A 23,256-nucleotide genomic window follows, 5' to 3' on the forward strand; every position below is an offset into this window, starting at 1 on the left:
CCAGTGATAATTTTACGAAACCAAACCAAACCAAGAACCAAAAAGGATTTTAACAACCCTCACGAAGTAACCAACTAGCAACCACTAAATACTTAACTGAGGCACTGAAGACGTCACCAAGGAGAAACCCGTCACGTTTCGCCGTACTAAGGACTGCACCTCGGGTCCAAGACAGGGCGACGGTCAAGGCAACGGCCCACTGCAGCCGTCCTGAACGGGAACCCTCGTGGAAGAGAACTTCGGGCCACTTTTGCGATATGCCGGGATCGATGAAGTGGGGCGCCTCCCTCAGGAATCTTCACACGAAGCTTCTCGAACTCTTCAGGCTTTTGGACCGGTACCGAATGACGTCGCCCCAGGTTGGGCGCCAATTGGAGTTCTGGACTTTTTGGTTTCGTCCAGAGGTGTCAGGGAACAACACCCGAAGACCCCGGAGTTCCACCTGTCTTGGTGCACAAATAAACAGAAACACGGGCTTCTCGATGGTGGCGTCAAAGACCAAAAGTTTATTACTGCAGGGACACAGAAGTCACAGAAACTACGCATGGGCAGTATCTAGGAGCCTGTTCGATTTGTACAAAGAGGGTTGCTCCTTATATACTGAAAATTGGGCTTCGGGCAAATTCTTCACATGTTAGTACATTCCCAAACCTTTGTGTCCTAAACAATAAATATTTGGCGTTGCACAGGAATCGTCGACAATATCTGATGACACAACATTACGAATGAGAGGTTCCCACTTTTCCATCATAATCTCATGTCAACTTTTCATTCAGGACCCGGACCGCCTCATCGTAAATTTCGTTACCTCCCCCTAATAAAGGCCCAGAAGGAAAGGAGCAGAGCCAGGTGCAGAAGATAGAAAATCAGGATAAGAGATGTTTGTGGGTTGTAAATGGGCAAGGCTACCAGCTTTGGCCGCCTAATCGTGATCAGGCCAACGGACACGAGAACCAGTTCAGCAGGGCTGGCCTCGGGCAGAGGAGGCAGCCTTTGTCGAGTCATGCAGCTACAGTGTGATCTGGTCTAAAGTGCACGTGTCACTAGAGAGGTGAATCTCCGGCTAAGGCTATGTGTCCTTAATCGAAATGAAGTGATCAGAGGTTATTGCATATGTGAGGGCAAGAAACACAAAATGGCTGCCATGATCTAAGATGGATGCCATGGGTAGATCAGAAATGTGTTGGTTACAGGAGTACTCTTGCTCGTAGCGTAGCGAAAACACCAGGATATGCTAAATGGATCATTTGCGGTTCGCTGATACCAATATTATGTATTTCCGACAATATTGAAAACACGGGTTCAAATCGTCACGGAACCTCACTACCTGGAGCTTGTTCAACAAATAGCCAGGGGTCCCGACATACAGCGTATTAGTGTAGTCCAGGCGGGACAGATGAAAGCCCCAACCACGGTTTCCTTTTCCTTTGGAAGAAAAGGGAAAGACTTCCTCAACGTTTTTAAAATGCCAAAGCAGGAGACCGTAACTTTCTTAATCTGGGTTGTGGCGGGTAAAATAAAACAGCATAGCAATTTGTAGTTAGAATTGGGGAAGGAATTGGTTTGAAAAAGTGATTTAATCATGGAAATCAACTAACAGACCTAATGTTGCTCTGTAGGTGACCATAAAAAAACCTAATTGAAAGTAACTTGATGGAGCTCAGAGAAGCGCGGATCAGGTTACATTTGGATGGCAGATAGAACGTTGATCAGGCTTTCCTATCTGCAGGTAATTACCACACAATCACCTTCAAAGTTCTTTTTGGATGACCAACCCAATTAACCCTGCAAACCAGTAGAATGTTGTCGGTTTTGGAGAAGGAAAATGTATTTTTGATTTTAACCAGTGAATTACCTTGTTCTTTAGTTAGCCATAGGATTCGCCAAAGGATTCATTGGAAATTGTAGAAAGGGATGGAACATTCATAATGACCACCACATAAGGGCTAGATGGTAGGAGGAGGTTAAGTCTAACAGTGTGTGACAGAAATCCAGATGATATCTTCCCCTAGAGCAGAGGTCTTCAATCTGTTTTCTTTCATTTTGGATAAAGACAGCTTTCCTGTGACTGCTAATTTAGATCATTATCAGCTGGAGTTTTACTGTTATCAGCGGAATTTTTATCAATTGAGTCTCTTGTGCTCTGAAACGTTTTTGTGCCAGGGAGCCGGCTTGTCTGAGTAAGATGCAAATGTGCCTATCAGGCAATCTGCAGTGTAAAGGGGGCTTGGGAGCTGGAGCTGGTTCTGGCATTAATGGATAAAATAACTCCAAGCTTTTGGATGATAAAGATTTGGTTTTCTGAGTGGTAGTGCAAAGAGTTAACAACTGAGCTCTGAAGTGTGTGCTTTTAATTTAAACTGTATTTACACATCCCTTAGTACCCCTAAGGGTGTGTTGAAGGGACAGTTAAGAAAAAAAAATTGCATTGCATACACTCTGGTATTACTAAAATCTACATTTGGAAGCACCATTTTATTGTAAAAATATTTGCACAGTTTGCAGCACTCTGAATGAATGAATGAATGAATTCCGATTTGTAGAGTGCACGTAGCTGCCCTGAGGCGTCCAAGCGCTAAGCATACCATCTGAGGTTTGGGTTAGAGGAGGCAGGTTCAGCTCCATCATTAAGTAGTGAATAGGAGCGTTTTCAGCTGTTTGCGAAAGGAGAGAATATTAGAATTAGATCTGAGATGCTGGGGCAGAGCGTTCCACCTTTTAGCCACATTGTAGGAGAAGGAGCGGCCTCCTGACCTTGATTTCTTTATTGGCGGCACAATGGCTAGATTTGCAGAGGTGGAGCGCAACTGTCTTGTGGAGAGGTAGGGTGTAATGAGAGGGTGTAATGTCTAATGTACACTGTGTGTAATGCAAGTATAAAGTAATGACTTACATATTTACAGTGCTTTCTGTCATAGACTGTGACCTTGTGGCTCTAAAAAAACACTATTCTCTACTGCACCAACCAAGATTTAATTATGTGGCTCTCTGGTAATGGACGCAGACCTCTGCAGTGAATTAACTAATTGAGGTTTCATAATCTACTAAAGTGCATTTCCCACTGAGTAACAACTTTTAAAATTTATTTTTCATTTATGCTGCCCATTGTTTATATGTAGATACCTGATAACGAAAGACCTAAAAAACAAACAGAATATTTTGGGGCTTATTTATGAGAGCCATGCATCGCAGAGCATCACTTTTTTTTGATGCTCCAGTGACGCAAGCGTCTCAACCATACCTATGAGTCTGTGCAAAGTCACCCGAAGTGGAATCCACTTGGAAAGTGGTGGTGGTCCCTAAAGTGATGGGGAGCACACAGTGTTGTTTAAATGCCCCTCACACACCAACAGGCCCCTTGGTGTCATGCTTCATCATCGGGCCTGGTTTTATACGTATTAGGGTATATCAACCAACCTGACTGGTTGATATACCCTAATACGTATAAAATCAGCCTCACTCTGCACCTTTTTAATAATACCAGCCGAGGACATAATAAATATTTTTCTCCTGCGAGCCAGGTATTTTTTTAACTCACTTTTTCACCTCACCTCACTTACTCACACTCTCTCCCTAAAACACACACCCACACATAGTTCACTACCAAGTGCTCCTACGTAGTCGTTAGTCGTAGCACGCCGCATCCCGTAGAGGGGTGCGAAGGCCCCGATGATGAAGCATGACACCAAGGGGCCTGTTGGTTTCCAAGTGGATTCCATTTTGTTTAATCATATTGCCTAGGGAGACTGAATCCACTCGTTCTCTCTCTCCCCCCTCTTGGTTGTTTTCATGTGCAAAGTCACCCTACATGTCTGTACATGGCCTCATTGATATGGAGTAAGGCATAGCAGCAAAAGTCACTATGTTTCTTAAGTCTGCGTCAAGGATGTATTCCATGGGCTTTACATGGGGTGGAAAACTGAAACAATGTATATACTAACGCACTCTAAAGTATGTAATGTAGCTCTGTTCAAAAGGTTGGTGGTGTTAGTAGGTGAATTCTCCTTAGTGTGAGGTTAGTCATACAAGCAAAAAAGCGTGCCGACCTCAAGATGTGAGGGGCGTCTCCAACTAGCACTCAAATAAACATCAATCAATTTATCCTTTCTTGATTAGTTCTTCAATAGTTATTCAATTCATAAATGTATCATTTGGAAGGTTGTAGGTTATTCAATTATAACTAAAATTCCATTTGCAGTGAATAACAATGTATAGATGTACCTGTTACATGTGCCCAATGCATTTTGGGCAATAGCCCTTCATCAGGGCCAAATATCTGTAATGTAGAAGAAGCTGGACATCACTTTAAAGAACAATGGTGTCTGCGAATTATTAGTACGGCGATGTTGTTCCATGCAGGAAAGTCAAGTGCGAGAGTCACCAAATATAGATGAGGTGGAAAAATCACCCACACTTTTCACAACTATTTTTTCCACCTCATCTATATTCGTTGACTCTCACACTTTACTTTCCTGCATGGAACAACACCCCTGTACTAATAATTGGCAGACACCATATCTTAGAGGCCAGGCTCGAAGAAACTATACCTGAAGAAGAATCGGCCTTGAAGGGCCTGGGAAAAAGCCTGGGAAACTATTAATGTTATTATATTTCAGAATTTTGAAATTATATAAAAATTCACAATATATATATATGTCAATTTTTATATAATTCCAAAGTTATAAAATAAATTAAAATTAAAAGTTTATTCATTGTTTTAAAGGTAATTATTTTTAATAAATACATTACAAGTAATAGTTCATCAATTGTTTTAAAGTAAATATAAATGAATTAATATGTATGTGTGTTTAACATTTTTAATTAAGTTTACTTAATATATATTTTTAAATTTATGATAAATCTTCTTTATATAAATTTGTATTATTTAACAGATGTAATATTTATTTTATTTTATATATATATATATATATATATATATATGTATATATATATATATATATATATATATATATATATATATACTATATGTTTTACTTCAATATTTTTTTAGATATTTTGGTACTACCTGTTCAAGTATAGAGAGTCGATATTTTTGCATTCTATATTTTTTACATCGATATTTGGTCAGTGAACCGAAACAGCAAGCTGTTCACACTTTAAAAATAATCAAAAGATGGATATTGTGAATGCACAGAGAGAAAACATATTTGCCATTTAGTCTGAGTGCCTTCACCCCAACACCCAACCGATCTCATAGAGCAAGTATTGCCTGAAGAACTCAGGTCACTAGCTCTCATAAGAAGTGTCTTTTGTGGGAAATCAATAGAATAAAATCACTTCTGTATGAATGTGGGTTACTAGTGGTAAAGTATGTTAGTTATTTACAAGTAATTACAAACAAACAAAATGTTAACAACACAACATTTTTAAAAAAACACAATAATATATAAATATTTTAACATTTTAAGTACAAATATATTTAATATTAATAAAAAACATATAATATGAAATACATATGACAAACGCTTACAAATATTATATTACATTTAAAAAAACTTTCAAAACAAAGAGATAGTTTTAATTAGAAAAATATTTAGAAACAAAAACAATAATTATGACATACATTTCACTAATATTTTTAACAGTTTTACGGTTCATTAAGTACTCATATCCCACAATCATGAAAATTGGCAACAATTGTACCTATTTTCAAGAAAACTGATCTGATGTCCCCAAGGTGCAACATGCTTATTTACATATAAGATATCACTGTTAAAATCAGTAGTAGGGTTATTTACAACCTCTTTGCTGCATGGGCTCAGAGACAGCAAATGCTGTCCCCATTACAAATTGGGTTTCATGCAGGATTGGGGACAACTAAACAATTTTTAAATTTGAGCCTAATAATTAATAAGTACATCTCAGTCAAATGCTACCCTCTATATGGCCTTTCTGGACCTTTCAACAGCATTTGACTCTGTTACCAGGTCCAAGTTGTGTCTAGGGCTTCTGGATATGGGTGTTGCAGCATCTCTTGTGAAGTTTTTGCATATTTTGTATATTGATCTGGTGGAAAAAGTGTGTTTAAGCCCAGAAGTTGAAATGTCCCCAGTATTCAGCCTCAACCACTGTATGCGCCAAGGATGGATTTTGTCCCCAATACTTTTTATTTTATACATTATTAACCTTTTTCCTCACTTGACCTCTGTTCAGGTTGACACTCTTAGAGTCACTGACACCCATGTTGCTGCACTCCTGTATGCAGATGATGCGATCCTACTGGATTGGACCAGAAATGCACTGCATGTACTAGTGGACCGCTTCGTCCATTTGATGGATTGTCTCAACCTGGCCACTAACTATGGCAAACCCCACATCATGTCCTGTGGACCATGTAGAATTGACTCTCGTAGAAATATTATAAAGCTGCAGCACTTGCATAGTGTAAAAGATTTTTGTTATCAAGGCGGCATATTTAATTCCTCAAATTCGTTGCAGTCCCAATTCACTAGTTCATGCCTCAAACTTAGTAAGACAGCTGGACCCATCCTCAGTTTAGCTAAATTGAGAGGAAAGGGAACTATCACCCCACTTCTTAAAATTTACAATGCCCAATGCTCTTACGTATGGGCGAGGATATGAGGATTTCATAAATGTTCCCTCCTTCAACTTGAGGAAAATCACATATGCAGAAGTTTTTTACAACTTTCCCTGCCACGTCTAGCTTTATCTTACACACAGAGTTAAATCAGTGCTACATTGAGAATAGTGTCCAATTGGCCCTTTTTTTTCTCTGGGTCAATATATTGACAAACTTTCTAGCGCAGTTCTGTCAGGACGTCATCACAGATTGTCTTAGTTTGGATAATCGGGGCTCAATCTCCTGGTTGAAATACATCTCCTCAATATTACAGGAGTTGGGGGTGTCTTCTTTGTTCTTGTACCCCAAAATTTTTTACAAAGCAGATAAATCATGGGTAAAGAGCTTGTTTTGGGAATTCTGTGTTGATAAAGGTTGCAAAATGAATTGGTGAAAAGTACTGTGATGAGTTATTTTCAGACCCTCTTTAGTCCAGAGCCTATTTTATACCTTTTTTAGTATTAGTGCAATGTGAAGGGTTTCTTCTTTTCCTATTGAGATCTGGCTCAGTGTGGCGACTTATGAGCTTCAGAAAGCTTACCAATGCCTTGGGCGGAATATCCCGTGCTTGTCCTTATGACGAGGTCTCTATCTATCAATTAATCAATCAATCAATCAATCAATCAATCTTATCATTTGTAGAGTGCACTACTTACCCGTGAGGATCTCAAGGTGCTGGGGGAGGTGGGGGTGCTGCTACTGCTCGAAGAGCCAGGTCTTGAGTAGTCTTCTGAAGGTCAGTAGGTCTTGGGTCGGCCATAGGTGGGTGGGGAGGGTGTTCCAGGTCTTGGCGGCAGGGTGGGAGAAAGATCTGTCACCGGAAGTCGCTCTTTGGATGCAGGGGACTGCGGTGAGGTCGGCGGAGGGGAGCTGGCGGGTGGGTTTGTAGAAGCTGAGTCGCCTGTTGAGGTGCGCTGGCCCGGTGTTGTGGAGTGCTTTGTGTGTGTGGGTGAGGAGCTTGAAGATTATCCTCTTGTTGACAGGGAGTCAGTGCAGGGATCTCAGGTGGGGTGTGATGTGGCTGAGGCGGGGATGTCGAGGATCAGACGTGCAGAGGTGTTCTGGGTGCGTTGCCGCCATCTCAGGAGTTTGGGCGAAGCTCCTGCGTAGAGTGCGTTTCTGTAGTCCAACCTGCTGCTGATGAGGGTCTGGGTGACAGTTCTTCTCGTATTGGTGGGGATCCATTGTAGATCCTGCAGAGCATACGGAGGGTGTTGAAGCAAGAGGAGGAGATAGCGTTGACCTGCTTAGTCATGGAGAGGGTCGAGTCGAAGATGACCCCTAGGTTGCGTGCGTGGTCGGTGGGTGGTGGGGTTGTTCCCATTGTGGTCGGCCACCAGGAATCATCCCAGGCTGAAGGGGTGAGTCCGAGGATGAGGACCTCAGTCTTGTCCGAGTTCAGCTTCAGTCAGCTGTTCCTCATCCATTTGGCGACTGCCTTCATTCCTTCGTGGAGGTTGGTTTTCGCGGTGTGGGGTCTTTGGTGAAGGAGAGGATCAGCCGGGTGTCATCGACATAGGAGATGATGTTGAGGTCGTGCTGTCGGGCAACGTGGGCGAGGGGTGCCATGTAGCTGTTGAACAGTGTTGGACTGAGGGATGAGCCCTGGGGTATGCCGCAGATGATCTCGGTGGCATCGGAGCAGAAGGGGGGAGGTGGACGCTCTGTGTTCTGCCAGAGAGGAAAGATGCGGTCCAGTCCAGGGCCTTCTCTTGGATCCCGGAGTCGTGGAGGCCTGATCGTAGTGTGCGGTGGCAGACCGTGTCAAAGGCGGCTGATAGGTCGAGGAGGATGAGGGCCGCAGTATCTCCGTTGTCTAGCAGGGTCCTGATGTCATCGGTAGCGGCAATGAGGTCGGTTTCGGTGCTATGGTTGATGTGGAATCCGGACTGGGACGGGTCCAGGATGCTGTTCTCCTCGAGGTAGCGGGTCAGTTGTTTGTTGACGGTTTTCTCGATGACCTTCGCCGGGAACGGGAGCAGGGAGATGGACCGGAGGTTCTTGAGGTCCTTAGGGTCCGCTTTGGGTTTCTTGAGTAGGGCGTTGATCTCAGCATGTTCCCAGCTTTCTGGGAAGGTTGCTGTCTCGAAGGAGATATTGATTACTTTCCGGAGAAGGGGTGCAATGTCTGTCCTGGCTTTTTTGAAGATGTGGTGTGGGCATGGGTCTGAGGGTGATCCAGAGTGGATGGTGTTCATGACCTTGCTGGTGTCGTTGTTGTTGAGGTTGGTCCAAGAGAGCAGGCTGTTGGTGCGGGTGGTGGTCGTGGTGGCAGAGGTCTCAGTAGTTGTCGGGCGGTCATGAATTTGAAGCTGTCGTGGATGTCGGTTATCTTGCGGTGGAAGAAGGTGGCCAGCGAGTCGCACAGGTCTTGCGAAGGAGGGATGTCATTGGTGTTAGAGCTGGGGTTGGAGAGCTCTTTCCCGATGTTGAGAGCTATTTGCTGTTGTGTGCGTTTTTGTCTAGGTGGGCTTTGAAGGAGGTCCTTTTAGCGGATCTGATGAGGTGATGATGTCTGCGGGTGGTGTTCTTGTGGGCTGTATAGCTGTCCGGTGTTCGTTCGTGGAGCCAGTTCTTTTCCAGTTTTCGGCAGGTTTGTTTGGAGGCCTGGAGGTCTTTGGTGAACCAGCTGGCTTTCGTGCTAGTGGGACTGCTAGAGGTTTTCTTGAGCTGGGCTAGGGAGTTGGTGCAGTCATAGATCCACTGTCTGAAGTTGCAGGCCCCGGTGTTGGCGTAGGTGGGGTTGGAGGGTGGGCTCTGGGTGAGGGTGGTGGTTAGCTGGTCTTCGGTGACTTTGCTCCAGCAGCGGCGGGGCTTCTGTTGGGTGCGGTGTGTGTGGTGGACTTCCTGAAGGCGTAGTGGATGCAATGATGGTTGGTCCAGTGAAGTGCGGTGGTGTGGTTGAGGGAGATGTGGATGCTTGTGGAGAAGATGGGGACGAGGGTGTGGCCGGCGGCATGGGTGGATGTTGTGACGAGTTGTCTGAGTCCGAAGTTGGCGAGGTTGTTGATCAGAGTGGTGGATTTAGTGTCGTTGTTGTTCTCGAGGTGGAAGTTCAGGTCCCCGAGGAGGATGTAGTCCGTGGATGCCAGGGCGTGTGTGCTGATGAAGTCGGTGATGGAGTTGCTGAACTGTGGTCAGGGTCCGGGGGGGTCTGTAGATGAGAGTTCCTCTGAGGGTGGTGTTGGGGTCGGTGTGGATCTGGAAGTGCAGGTGTTCGGCGGTGTTGAGGGTGTCCTCGGAGTTGGTAGAGACCTTGAGGGTGGACTTGTGGACGATGGCGATTCCTCCTCCAACTCGATTGGTGCAGTCTCTGCTCATGATCTTGTAACCATCCGGGATAGCTATGGCGATGTCGGGTGCTGAGGCAGGGTTAAGCCAGGTGTCCATCAGGAAGGCAACATCTGGGGATGTTGAGTCGAGTAGGTCCCAGAGTTCGACGGCGTGTTTGCTGGCGGAGCAGGTGTTGAGGAGGATGCATCTGAGGTGTTGGGTTCTTTCCTGTGTAGTGGTTTGGCGGGGTGGGTACGAGTGAAGCTGCAGTTCCGGCAGGTGAAAGGTCCTTGGGTGCGCTTCGGGGTGACCCGGAAGCAGGTGTGTTCTCATCCGGGGTTGAGTGAGTGGAGGGTGCTGGCATTGTAGCGGAATCAGGCGTCGTGACATTCGTGGGGACCAGGGGTTCTGGTGCTGGGCATGGTCCAGGTGCGAAGGGGCGCAGAAGGGCTTGCTTTCAGCACGCCAGCGGCGCGGCCGCACGGCGGCCACCATAAGAAGGGGAGGGAGGAGGAGCTGGGAGGGGAGATCGGCAAATGGGCGTTCGAAGGGGGCGGGCCGAAGGGGATGCTGCGGCGGGATGCAGGACCGGCGAGGAACAGAAGGCAAAACGGGCACAACAGCACAAAATGCAGGTACAGAAGCTAAAGTAAAGCACAAAATACAGTTTACAGACGGCAAAGAGAAGCACAAAATACAGTTTACAGACGGCAAAGAAAAAAACACAGTAACCAGACAAAAACAAAACAAAGTCCTACCACTGGCCACCAGGGATGTGGCGCAGGTGATAGCCTGTGGGTGGAGGTGGACCTCGAACTACAGCAGCAGCTGGGACTCAGACACGGGCACAGTCAGCTGGAGCTGCCCGGTGTGGGGAGCGACCTGCCTGGCAACAGGGTCAAGTGTCACTCCCCACGCCGCGCTTCTATGCCATCACTACTGCATAATGTTCTTTTGCAACTATTTTAATTATTCATGAAGTCATTTTCTTAAACCCTATTAAAAACTTTAGGGTAACATAGATGTGGGCAGGCTCTGCACAAGTTGCAATTCTTGAATATTCCAATTATCTGTTTTAGGCAGAGTGTTTTTCTTAAAGCTGCAATTCTAGCCAGAAATTCAATGGAAGGGTAACAATTTCTGTGTTACTGGTATAATAGCACCTCAGTTTTATATATTTATAGTTTTTAATCATGCTGTATTTACACTTCATATGCATATTGCAATTTTTATGTATGCTGCAAGTGTGATTCATAAGCTGCTGTTATACTCTGCTGAGCGCTTTGCCTATATATAATAAGGATTAGCACATTATGTTAATGCTTTGTTCCATTGCAAGAGATGATGTTCTTTTTAACCTGTTTTATACATTTTTTCTGTGTATTTTATTGATATGTGTATTTTATGGCCTTGATTGGTAGATTATAGATAGAGTCTTTGAATTGTATTGAGTTCCTAAGATCCTATATTGTTCATTTGTGTACATGTAGGATATATGCTAAATAGTTAGTTGAATGATTGAGAAATGTTTTGATAATTTTTGTTTCACCATGACAATGTATTCCTAACCTAGGAGGACACACTAAAGACCAAGCAACTTTTGTAGGAGCTTTAGTTGTCTGGGTACGGAGCTCCAAACTCTTTGTAGCCTTCATCGCCCTGGATCATGAAAAAGGCACATTTGATTGAGTTGAGTGTTAATTTCTCTGGGCATTGATGAGGTGCCTGGGTTTTGTATCCTTGTTTATAAGATCCAGGCACTTTATCAATCTACCTGGTCTTAGGTAACAACCAATGTGAACAACCTTGCCCATTTCAACATTTGAGGCAACACAATATGTTTATTTTACCAGTTTGACTAAAGAAGGGAGACCTACATAAAGGAGAGTATAACGATATAATGTTTGCAAATTCATCAGCTGAAGGCTTTTTAATAATCCATCAAGAAACATTGGAGATATTGTTCTATGGATTGGTCAAGCCACTGATTCACTGATTGTGTCCATCCATTTGTGGATGGTAGTTGGTACACTATCATTGTCTGATACCCATTCTGTTAATCAGTTTTTTTACAAAAGAGAGGTGTAAATTGAGGTCCCTGATAATAGTTTTCAGGAGCCCATGTCAACTGTAACAGAACTGCAACGGAAGATGTGAAGGATGAAGATTTCTACTATTTCTACTGTAGGGGTAGTATCTTGAAAGGAATGTTATGTTCCATTTTAGTGATGTTATCCATGAATACAAGCAATGTTTTGGAAGCATTCCATTGGGTAATTCTACAATAAAGTCGATAGAGAGCATGTTTCAGGGTTGTGTTGGAGTAGGAACAGGCTGCAGAAATACAGTTGCAGGCATATGCAATGACTTGAGCTTGTGTGACTCACTTCTGAAAAAACTTCCATTATCAATGTTTTTAGACATGACTACTAATTATGATGCTATTTCATAACTGTGAATCAAGGCATCTTGCAGGGAAGAAATAGTGCTTTGCATGGTTATAGCAAACCTATCTATAAAGACCTCCCGCCAGGTTTGTTGATTATCCATTTTTGAGTTACAATAGTCTGTTATTTTGTCTTGAATAGCAAACTAGAGGAATCTGAGGTAAGTACAGCAGGGGTACACAAAGCAGAGATGAGTATTTCAGAGCCATCACTTTGCCAAGAAAGCACACCAGGCTTGCCATGTTCTAGAACGCTTGCTCTTGTTCTTCATCCAAACTAATAATGTCTATTCTTTGTCAGCTGAATGATAGACTTGATGATGGCAGAGAAGTCCTATATGAACTTCAGATAAAAATAAGTAAACCTCTTACTTGATCATCTGTATGTGAAGAGACTGAGTATTAACAACCAGTGATCGCATTCAAGGTCATGGTGTTTTTTTCTCGTGTTAGACCTGGCATCCTTGGCGCGGTTTCCCCTGTCTTTTTGCCTCTACCTCCTATGGTTTTGGCTGTGTGCTGGCTTTTGTTTCTCCTGGATTAGGCACTCTGGACCCTTTGTCACTGTTCGTCAGTGCCAAAGTGCAAGTGCTCCCGGTGTAAATTGTAATTCTGATTGGTTATCCATGCTTGGTATATTTTATTTACTGGTAAGTCCCTAGTACAGTGCACTGTGTGGGCCCAGGGCATGTAAATCAAATGTTTCTAATGGGCCTTCAGCACTGATTGTGCAACCCACACCAGTAGCCTTTCCAATGTGTGTCAGGCTCGCCACTACAGTTTCTCCACGTGCAGTTATTAACTGCCATGATGACCTGGCAAATGCAAAACTTGCCAGGCCCTAACCTTCCCTTTTCTTACATGTAGGTCACCCCTAAGGTAGACCCAAGGGACCCCCATGGGCAGGGTGCAATGCATGTTAACGTTAGGACATGTACTGGTGTGTTTCACATGTCCTGATAGTGAAATACTGTGTATTATATTAACTATGGCAAGGACTAGCTCTCCCGTAGGATATCATTGGAGCTGCTTGTTACATTTTACAAGTGTAACTTTCAATCTGGAAAAGCTAGAGATTTGGGGTTTGGGCTTTCTGACCTACTGTTAGAAATGGGGGTCTCTAGTTGGCAGAGGTAGGTACCTTTGTCCTAATAGGGACCCTTGGTTCTAGTTAGGGTATGGGGTATACACACTTTAGATGACTGCTGCTCACCCCCTTGGTAGCTTGGCATGAGCAGACAGGCTTATCTCAAAGGCAATGTGTAAAGTATTTGTACCTACACACTGAGTAACACAGTGAAAACCCCACAAAAGGACACCACACCAGTTTAGAAAAATAAAATACCTCTGTCAAAACTAATAGGACCAAAACAACAAAAATCGAACATACACAGTTAAAAATATGACTTTCAAAAGGTTTCAAGAACTTGTTCCATAGAAACTATAGACGCATGATTTTTCACCAAAGTACCTGTAGATGCGTCAAAGTTCCAAAAGCCAAACAGCTGCAAATTAAAAAACAAAGAGATGCAGCACTCCTGAGACCTTAGGGAGGTGATGCGACAGTCCCGCTGCACCTTGAGAAAAGGTTGCCTTGAATCCGGTCTGTATGGGGAGTGATGCGTTGATTCTTTGTGACAGTTCCAGTCTGCAGGTGAGGCGTCGGACAAACTTGCCACACAGGTTCAATGCGTGGAAATTCGGGATGCGTCTGGCAGCGATGCAGCAGCAGTGTATGGCACAGGGTCAGTTTTCTTCAGCTGCCACCACTCGATGCGTCAATTTTTGCAGTGCTGATAGGTGCTGAGTCGGTTTTCGCAGCGGAACAGCGATGCGTGGAAATTCTTCTCGCGCAGTGGTAATGCATCGGAAAAACAGCTGCAGGAGAGCAATAGGTCGATTTTTGCAGTTCTGTAAGTTTCTTCTTTCTTCTAGCTCTCAATCAGCAACAACAACAAACTCGAGTGGTCCAAAACTGGAACAGGCACCTCCTGGCAGGTCAGAACTCACAGCAGCAAAGTTCAGGGAAGCTGGGGATGACGTCTTTGTGTCCTTGAGACTTCAGAACAGGAGGCCAGCTCACACAGGTCCATGGAGATCTCCTTCAAGCAGGAGGCACAGCACACAGAAAAGTAATTCTCCTTTCTTTGGCAAGAACAGCAACTTCAGGCCACAGAGCACACATCAAAGGGGCAGTACTTCTCCTTCAGTCTCTCCAGCTCTTCTCCTGGCAAAGGTTCCTCTTGAATTCCAGGAATGATCTAAAGTTCAGGGGTTTTAGGTCTAAAATGTATCCCCCAAAATGTCTTTGTTTTCTTTGTGCAAGGCAAACTGAGCCCAGTTCAAACCAGTTCTGGGGGCACTTTGCAATTGCGCAACAACCTCCATTGTCAGTATGAGCAAAGGCTCCAGACACACTACAGAGTGGTGGAGCCAGCATTGTGGAAGGCAGGCACAGCCCTATTCAGGTGCATGTGCTACTCCTCTCACCACTCCAAAATGCAGATCAAGCCTATTCAGCCTAGTGCTGACTCATCCAGACTCTCTGGAGCCACTGCACATCGCCAGCATCTGTCACTTCAAAGCCAGACAGTCAATCCACAAACAGGCAGAAGCACACAGAATGGCTGAACAAGAAAATAGCCACTTTCTAAAAGTGGGATTTTTAATAGCACAATTCAAAAACAATCGTTCTAAAAGATGTGCACTAAATTCTGAGTTTAGAGATACCAAACTCCATTTTTCCATCTTACCCCTATGGGATGATTTGCGTATAAAATGTTACAAATCATTTCCCAATCTGTCCTATGGGCAAAAAAAGCCTTTCAATAGTGAAAAATGAAATTGGCAGTATTTCACTATCAGGACATGTTACACTTACCAGTACATGTCCTACCTTTCACATACACTGCACTCTGCCCAAGGGGGTACCTTGGGTCTACCATAGGGGTGTCCTACATGTAAGAAAAGGGAAGGTTAGGGCCTGGCAAGTGGATGCACTTGCCAAGTTGACATGGCAGTTAACACACTGCCCACAGACACTGCAGTGGCAGGCCTGAGACATCTTTTCAGGGCTACTCATATGGGTGGCACAATCAGTGCTGCAGGCCCACTAATAGCATTTGATTTACCAGCCATGGCACACTTAGTGCACTTTATTGGGGACCTGCTAGTCAATCAAATATGCCAGTCATGGACAACGAATCACAATATCAATTTACACAAAGAGCATATGCACTTTAGCACTGATTAGCAGTGGTAAAGTGCCCAGAGTCCTATAGCCAACAAATCCAGGTCAGGAAAAAATAGGAGGAAGAAGCAAAAGGTTTGGGGATAACCCTCAAGAAAGGCCATTTCCAACACAGCCCCCTTCCAGGCTAAAGCCAGGGTAGACCAATCGATACCTTAATGGGCTTCCCTGCTTGGGGCGATAGAACATGGAACCTGGCCGGCAAAAGCAGAGGTTTATTCCCGTTTTACGCCTTCCTGAACCCAGTTGGATCCCTCTATCCATAATCTTAGGCCCACTAAGCTAACACGTGAGGAACCCTTCTCACCTTTGAACCCCATCTGTGCAGCACCTAAACTTACTTTGCTCATGGATGTGTCCCAACAGGCAGTCAGTACCCACATGGCTAACACAGTGCTGTGGCCTAGTTTACCACCAGGTTGTGAATCCTGTCCACCTCTCAGGGGCAACTCATTACAACAGAACAGCATGCCACAGTGGCCACTGACAGCTGTCAGTCATGAGAGCCAGGCCTCAGGCCTCTCTAACCTCTGTAGCATCAGAGAGTGGGGGACAGTAGCCCCAGGTGCCGGGAACCCTTTGTCCACTCTTCCTCCTGCCAAGTCAGGTATGGAATCCTGACACTCCCCCACCAGCCCAGGGTCTGTACCCTGCAGCTGGACAAGAGACTGGAATGGCTCTCCCACACCCTGTCTTCCTCCCTGTGGCTCTGCACCCTACCACTTGGAGTGTTACCCCCAGAAGACAAACAAGTAGGGGCACTGTTAGCAGTCACCGTTTGCTCCTGGTCCGGGGGGACACCCTGAACCTGGTCCTCCAACCCAGGGTCTGTCTCCTTAGGCTGGACCTGTGCCTGGCAACGCAGGGCTTCCATTGGAGTCCACCAAACACTCCTCATGAGTTGTGCAACAGTCTTCCTGGCACAGCTCTTCAGCCCCCTGTCCACCTGACAGAGAATGAAGACCCCCACAGGCCAACCATGGCCTCATCAGGGCCAGCCTTAGTGACCTCAGAGCTGGCAACCCCTGACCAACTGTTCCTACCGCTGGGGACTGCGTCCCTCTTCACCCTTTTTTCTGGACTCATGCACCCTCCTCCTTGGAGCTGTGCTGCCAGACACAAGAACTAGTGGGATGCTTGTTACAGTAGTTTCCCCCAGTTCACCTGACACTTTGGGATGCCCCCCAGGGGATGACCGCCTGTGACAGACGAGGTTGCCCTCCTGGTGTTTACTCATGCAATCAACCAGGCCCTGGGACTGGGTTTCAGGCACCTTAGGACACAGTCCATTCTCCTCTGAGACAGGATGTGGTACCCTACACCCCTCCCACTACACCAGGACCTTTCTGGGCTACCACTAACCTCCCCTACCTCACTTGGTTGGGGAAAACCTGTGCCACCCCCTTTAGGATCACTCCGAAAATGTTCCTCAGATCCTCTGGGATCCACCAAAAGGTCTATCTCCAGTGTAAGCCCCCTGGGGCTAGAAACCTCATACTCTATAGGGTGTTGGCATAGCTCTGGAAAACAGGGACATAACATATGATCTCCAACAATTCAAACACACAGCCCCGCATAGTTATTGACCAAGCTACTCTTTGCCTCACTATCCAGTGCCTCACACAAGTACCTCACATCACGCTCCTGAGACTGGCAAGAAATAATCTGACTGTCTTTGTCATTCAACCCTCACTCTTCTGGGCAGTCTCCACACTCACATGCCAAGGTTTCTACCATGGGGGAACCTCTCTCCCTGCACCTCTTATCTGGAGTCAGTTGAGCATCCCTCCCACTATTAGGACTATGAACCCCTGTGCTAGTTTCCCAATCTACCTCAGGGACACTGTGCACCACTGAAGCTACCTCATAATCCTTAACCCCTTGGTGCATGTCAATCCTCTCTTTAAAGTCAGGCATCACATCTCTGGGTGTGTGTACGTCTCCAAGCCCCGGATTTCCATGTATTGTGCCTTCGCACCATGCACTACTGACACAGTACCCGCAGACCAGAACCGTCTTGGAATCTACGCATTACTACCCCCTATAGTCCCGATTTGATGTATCACTTTGCCTGCGTGCAGCAGAACTGTCGAATCACCTCCGAAAGGACCCAGAAACTGACAAATCACTGGGTTTTCTGACTCTTCCCTCCTCTGTGGCTGTTTTGACACATTTGAGATACTTTGTGTAAAATTAGTGCATCCATAGTTTTCTATGGACAGAATCGCATTAAAAAGTCATATTTTGAGTTTTTGCAATTTTTATCCTATTTGGTTTAGATCAACATATATTATGTGTTCTAAACTGGTGTCGTGTCTATCTGTAGTGTTTGAGATAAGCCTGACCGCTTGTGCCAAGCTACCCAGGGGCTGAGCACAGGTTATCTTAGGTATGTAATCCCCTCATCCTGAGATCCTGAGTAGAGAGAAGGGTCCCTACTTGAACAGGGTGTAAGCCACTTCCAAATAGAGACCTCCATTTCTAACACTGGTGGTTAGCGGTGAGGATTATGACTTGTGTTTGTACTTTGTCATAAAGTGATCAGTGTGCTCTACTACTTAGTGCAGACCATTAGGTGAGCACTTACTGTTTTTGACTTTTTGTCCTACTTTTGTGATAACCCTTGAAGTATCCACGTGCCATTCCTCTCCGTGGTGAATCAGCAAGTGAGGTTGCAGGATTGGCGTTTGAGATTGGAATGTTATATTCTCACAAAGTAGATCAGCTCAAGCTATTTTGCAAAGAGTTATGATGTTCCATGAGGAGCTCCGCCAGGAAGGAGGAGCTGCAGAAGGACTTGAGTGCCTGATAGGCAGACTGAAAATGGGAATGTGGGGGTTGTAATGCTCAGGATTTTCATGTTTGAGCATCTTCTAGGAATGGGAGCAGTGTGTCATCCAGGAATATATCCTCAGAGGAGCTTGAGATCAGGTGACAGAAGAGGAAGCATGTGAGAGAGCATGAAAGTCTCAAGTTTGAGAGCAAAAAGTTTGAAATGGAGCTCCAACAGCATGAGAAAGAGAAGGAGAAGCCCCTTGCTCTGGAACAGAAAAATCTGTTGTTGGCTCATGAGTTAAGTTTGAAGCAACTGGACATCAAGGTCACTTCAAATGGTGGCAGCATGAAGGCAGTGCAGTGCAGTCTGTGAGAAGGGTGAACATCCCAATTCATTTGGTATACGATGTTATTAAGGGTGATGACATACACGCTTGGTTTACCAGATATGAGGTAGTCTGTCATATGAATTAGGTCCCTGAGAAGCAGTGGGGAGGGGTCCAGTAGAACAACTTTGAGAAGGAAGGGAGGGGCACTTTGGCAGCCCTAGGGGACACAAACACCCTCACCTAACCTATCATGAAGGAGGCCTTATGTACCAGGTATGGGCTCACCCCAGAGGAGTATAAGGAAAAGTTTGGATGTTTTAAGAGCACTGATTCTCTTCCTTGGTTGGAATGTGTTAATCATTTTTTCAGATTACTCGATGTTTGGATAAAGGGCAGCAAGGTAACTGACTATCAAGGGTTGTATGATTTGATTGATTGGGAGACTTGTGGAGTCTTTGCTTGCCAGAGTTGTGCCAGCATCAGGTAGATAACAAGCTGAATGACCCCAGGAAGCGTGCTCAGGAGGTGGACTGCTGGACGACGAGTACCAGAATCCACAAGGGGTATGTAGGAGTCCCAGCAAAGGGTGGGTAGGGTCTCCAGCAGAATAGTAGGGGGATAAGGGTAAACAGAAGGTGTTTTCTGAAGGGCCCCAATCTGGTTCCTGGGATAAAGGTTCCCAGTCCCCCTGTGGTAAGAAACCATGGATCTCTAAGGGGAAGCCTGCAGAAAGGGATCCAGGTAAGTGTTTTGCATTTGGTCAGGAAGATCACTTGAGGGGGACCCCAAGTGTCAAAAGTACACACTGGCGCCCACTGGTGCACAGTCACATGGTTTGGTTAGTGTATTGCTTGGGGAAGAGTTGGTCCCAGGTGATGGGTATGAGCCAGCTGAGATAACCCTTGCCTCACTAGGGGACGGCGAGATGGTCCAGAGGACCCTTGTTCTCGAAAAGACCAAGAAATACAGGCAGTGGGTGACTATCAACGGAAAGAGGCTGGAGGCTCTGTGAGACACTTGAGCCAGTGTGACATCCCTCAGGTGTCAATTGGTGTCTGAGGAATATCCCCAATGTACTTCACCCTGTAGTTGCAGTAGACAACTCTGAGCACCTGTGTAAGGTGGCTCAGGATCTCTTTGAATGGGGTGGAGGGGTCTCAGGTACCTTCAGAGTAGTTGTGTGTCCAACCATGCCTGTTGATTGTTTGCTTTGCCATGATCTGGAGAGCTCCCCTTTGGAAAAGGTTGAACACCGGTCTCATTTGGAGATGGTGGGTCTGACTATGTTGGCGTGTGTGACCACTTTGTCAATGGCAGCCAGTAGGGGTGATGAAGAGGACCTTAAGCCTGAAACAGGGGCCTAGGTGCCTGCCAGAAAGAGGAAGGGCAGGGGGCATGAGAGAAAGGGAACCTCCCTCTGATGTTCCCCCAGTCCAGGAGTGGGGTGACCTCGAGAGGGATGCCCCAGAACCTACAGGGGAGCAGGTAGCTGAACTGGAAGAATTACCTGAGCTAACCCAATGGCAGCAGAAAGGGGGTCCCACCAGGAAGTAGTTCTGCAAGGAGCAGAGGGCATATTACCTACTCTTGTTGGTTTGTGGCAGCAGGCTGCAAACTAGGCAGCTGGTGATCAGTCTGGATCACATTGGATCTACTGGGAGAACAGTCTCCTCTACAGAGAGCTTAAGGTTGCTGAGCCAGAGCCAGCCCATGTGCTGGTGGTACCCCTGCGTTCAGAACCTTCCTACTGAGTCTGGCTCATGACATGATTTTGGCAGTACCTTTGGGACAGGACAAAACCTTTGACAGGATTGTCACCCACTTCTTATGGCCCCCAGATGTGAAGGTACTCTAATGCACTTTGTAGGTCTACACATACTTGCCAATCAAGTCTTTTTTGAGCGGAATTGACATTGTAGGACCCCTGGACTGCAAGACAGCCCTAGGCAGCAAGCACATCCTGGTATTGGTGAACTATGCCACCTGGTGCCCGAAGGCTACATCTCTCAGAACAATGACAGCCGTTGTGGTGAGTCGGGCATTGATGGGGATCTTTTCCCACTTGGGTTTCCCCAGAGAGGTGGTATCTGACCGGTTTACCAACTTCATATCCAAGTATATGACATTACTGTGGGAGGATTGTGGTGTAACCTATAATTTATGAAATTTGAAAATTCAGTCAGACAGTGGCGTAGGAGAGAAATAAACCAAAAGATTAGATAGGCTAGACTTTGTAAAAATTTTAATCAATAGGGTTAACGCTTCAGCATTATCAATCAGAAATAATCCTGTGTATGAATTTTCCAATTGATTATTAAAAATAATCAAAACACACAAGATGATGGATAGAATGTTGCTCATTGGCAAAACATTCACCCCCAGTCACATATCTGGGTTTAATCCATCATTATTTTGCTCACCAAGCCACCCCAGTTCAGACATGGCCATATGTAAATCGTCTTGACCCTTTGCCTCATGCGAACAGTCCAGCCCCAACTGCCAAGCCATGTCTTCCCTGGACCGGAATCAAGCATCCTTGGACCGGTTTCAGGGTTTCACCCCTCTTCAGCCAGGATAGCTTGACTCCAGTGGCTTAGTGAGCACGGGACCCACGTCTGGGCATACCCCTTCCACATAGGGCGAACAGCAATACACAAAAGATGATGGACGGAATGTTGCACATTGGCAAAACATTCACCGCCAGTCACAGATCTGGGTTTAATCCATTGTTATTTTGCTCACCAAGCCACCCAGTTCAGACTTTGCCATATGCGAATCAGTCTTGACCCTGTGCCTCATGGGAAGAGTCCAGCCCGAACTGCCAAGCCATGTCTTCCCCGGGCCGGAATCAAGCATCCTAGGACAGGTTTCAGGGTTTGTGCCCCAAACAACATGGTTGGTATTATGTACTTTACCCATACTTTCAGACAATAAAAAGCAATTCTTCATGAAGTAGAGGTAGATGCAGAATGGCAAACTCTCACAAAGTTGGTTACTACCCAAAAGGTGGGATTGGAAACTGTTCAGTTGTTTAAAACTAAAGTTGTGGCCACAGTCATGGATAAATTCCACTTCTATGGAGAAAATATTACCTCTTTTTTACTCTTCCTATTTGTGATTCATAATGGATCACAAATCTATTTTCAAGTGAGAAAAAAAGTCTGGTTCATAAAAGGGCTTTGATACATTTAAGAAAAATATGCCCCCACAGAGTACCTCTGTACATAGGTCCTGTGATTCACTCACAGACTTCTATTTGCTTCCACAGAAGAGCAGTGCCTCCACCTCCCCCTCCGAGTGCCACAGGGACAGTAGGAGCTGACGTCCCACCTTCTTCCGGTAGGATTTATATTTCAAGTAGCAATGTACTGTTTTCTTTTTTAATGGAATTCTGAATAATTCTTCATCACCCTTGCAATTATAATATGCATATTAAGTTGGGTTATTATTTTATTTTTTTAATGTTCATTCTTTTTAAAACAAACTTCACTTACCAAATGTCAAATAGATAAAGTAAACAGCAGAGCTAAAATGGTCAACAGTGAAAAATACATAACCAGTTATGATAAAATACTAATGCTTTCCTTTAATATCAAAAGTTATATTGTGCTACTACATTTTCTATGTATGGTGATGTTGCCTCGAAATGTAGTACTACAGTCCTGCAGACTTTACACCAGTGGCATTTTTCCATCTAAATGTATCTATACTCTTGTTGATGTTGCAACAAGGCTGGTTTTACATTTAATTGTGTCTTATACCTTATTTCCACATCACTGCTGATATTGCGCAAGGTTTCATGGCCTGATTGCTGACTTTAATGGATGATTTTCACAGTGTTGCATGCCTGCCTCAATAAAATAATCATAGAAATCTGGCTAAAAGCTGAGTCTACATACTGCTTCCAGCAGGGAGTACAGAACTGAAACAGAGCGTGGCACAGAGTACGGGATCAGGTGATGACGGTCTTTATAAACAGCCAGTGCAAGTCCTACCTACCTAGTATTAGCGGGGAGAGCCAGGAATCTTGGAGATGTGCTACTGAGACAGACAAAGATGAGGTAGAGAGAAGCAGGACCATGAGTCGTCCACCCTCAGTGTGAGTGAATGTTTGGAGCTGGCGGCCCTGCAGCGAACAATAACCAAAGGCCCTGTGTCAGTGGATACTAAAGGTCCTGGGAGATGATGCATCTCTTTACAGCCAACATTGATAATAACGGCAAAATATGAGAGAAAAGTCAACCAGAGAATAACAACAGAGTACCCGGCTTATTAAGATGCAGGGCAGCTGACCTGGCACACAGAAGTAAGGGATCTCTGCACAAATTAGTTTATTGGCTATAGGAGGCACAAGAATTTAAAATAAAAACCTTGAGGGGTGATCTGGATAAACCATGATACATACAAAGCACCTAAGGCAATCCTGGCTGATGCAGGCATCCCCATGGAGCCTGTGACATAGGTAGTAGATAATGTTAAGCAATGGGGACATGTTAATATGTAATAAACCTGGAATTGAGGGGCAACATAGACTTGCTAATATGTAAGCAACCCTGAGTTAGTCATTGCTATAAATGTGAGA

General features: G+C 45.1%; 1 long non-coding RNA gene across 1 annotated transcript in view; it reads left to right on the forward strand.

Annotated features, from left to right (window-relative positions):
* LOC147659509 (uncharacterized) overlaps nucleotides 1-22,011 on the forward strand; it is a 165,345-nt gene extending 143,334 nt beyond the window's left edge. The window contains exon 3 of the long non-coding RNA XR_015307223.1: nucleotides 21,943-22,011. This is a non-coding gene — a long non-coding RNA (uncharacterized LOC147659509). The remainder of the gene's footprint in view (nucleotides 1-21,942) is intronic.
* Nucleotides 22,012-23,256: the final 1,245 nt, after the last annotated feature.

The sequence above is a fragment of the Lissotriton vulgaris genome, unplaced genomic scaffold (genome assembly GCF_964263255.1).
Source record: "Lissotriton vulgaris unplaced genomic scaffold, aLisVul1.2 SCAFFOLD_2176, whole genome shotgun sequence".
In the NCBI taxonomy this organism is placed as follows: Eukaryota; Metazoa; Chordata; class Amphibia; order Caudata; family Salamandridae; genus Lissotriton; species Lissotriton vulgaris.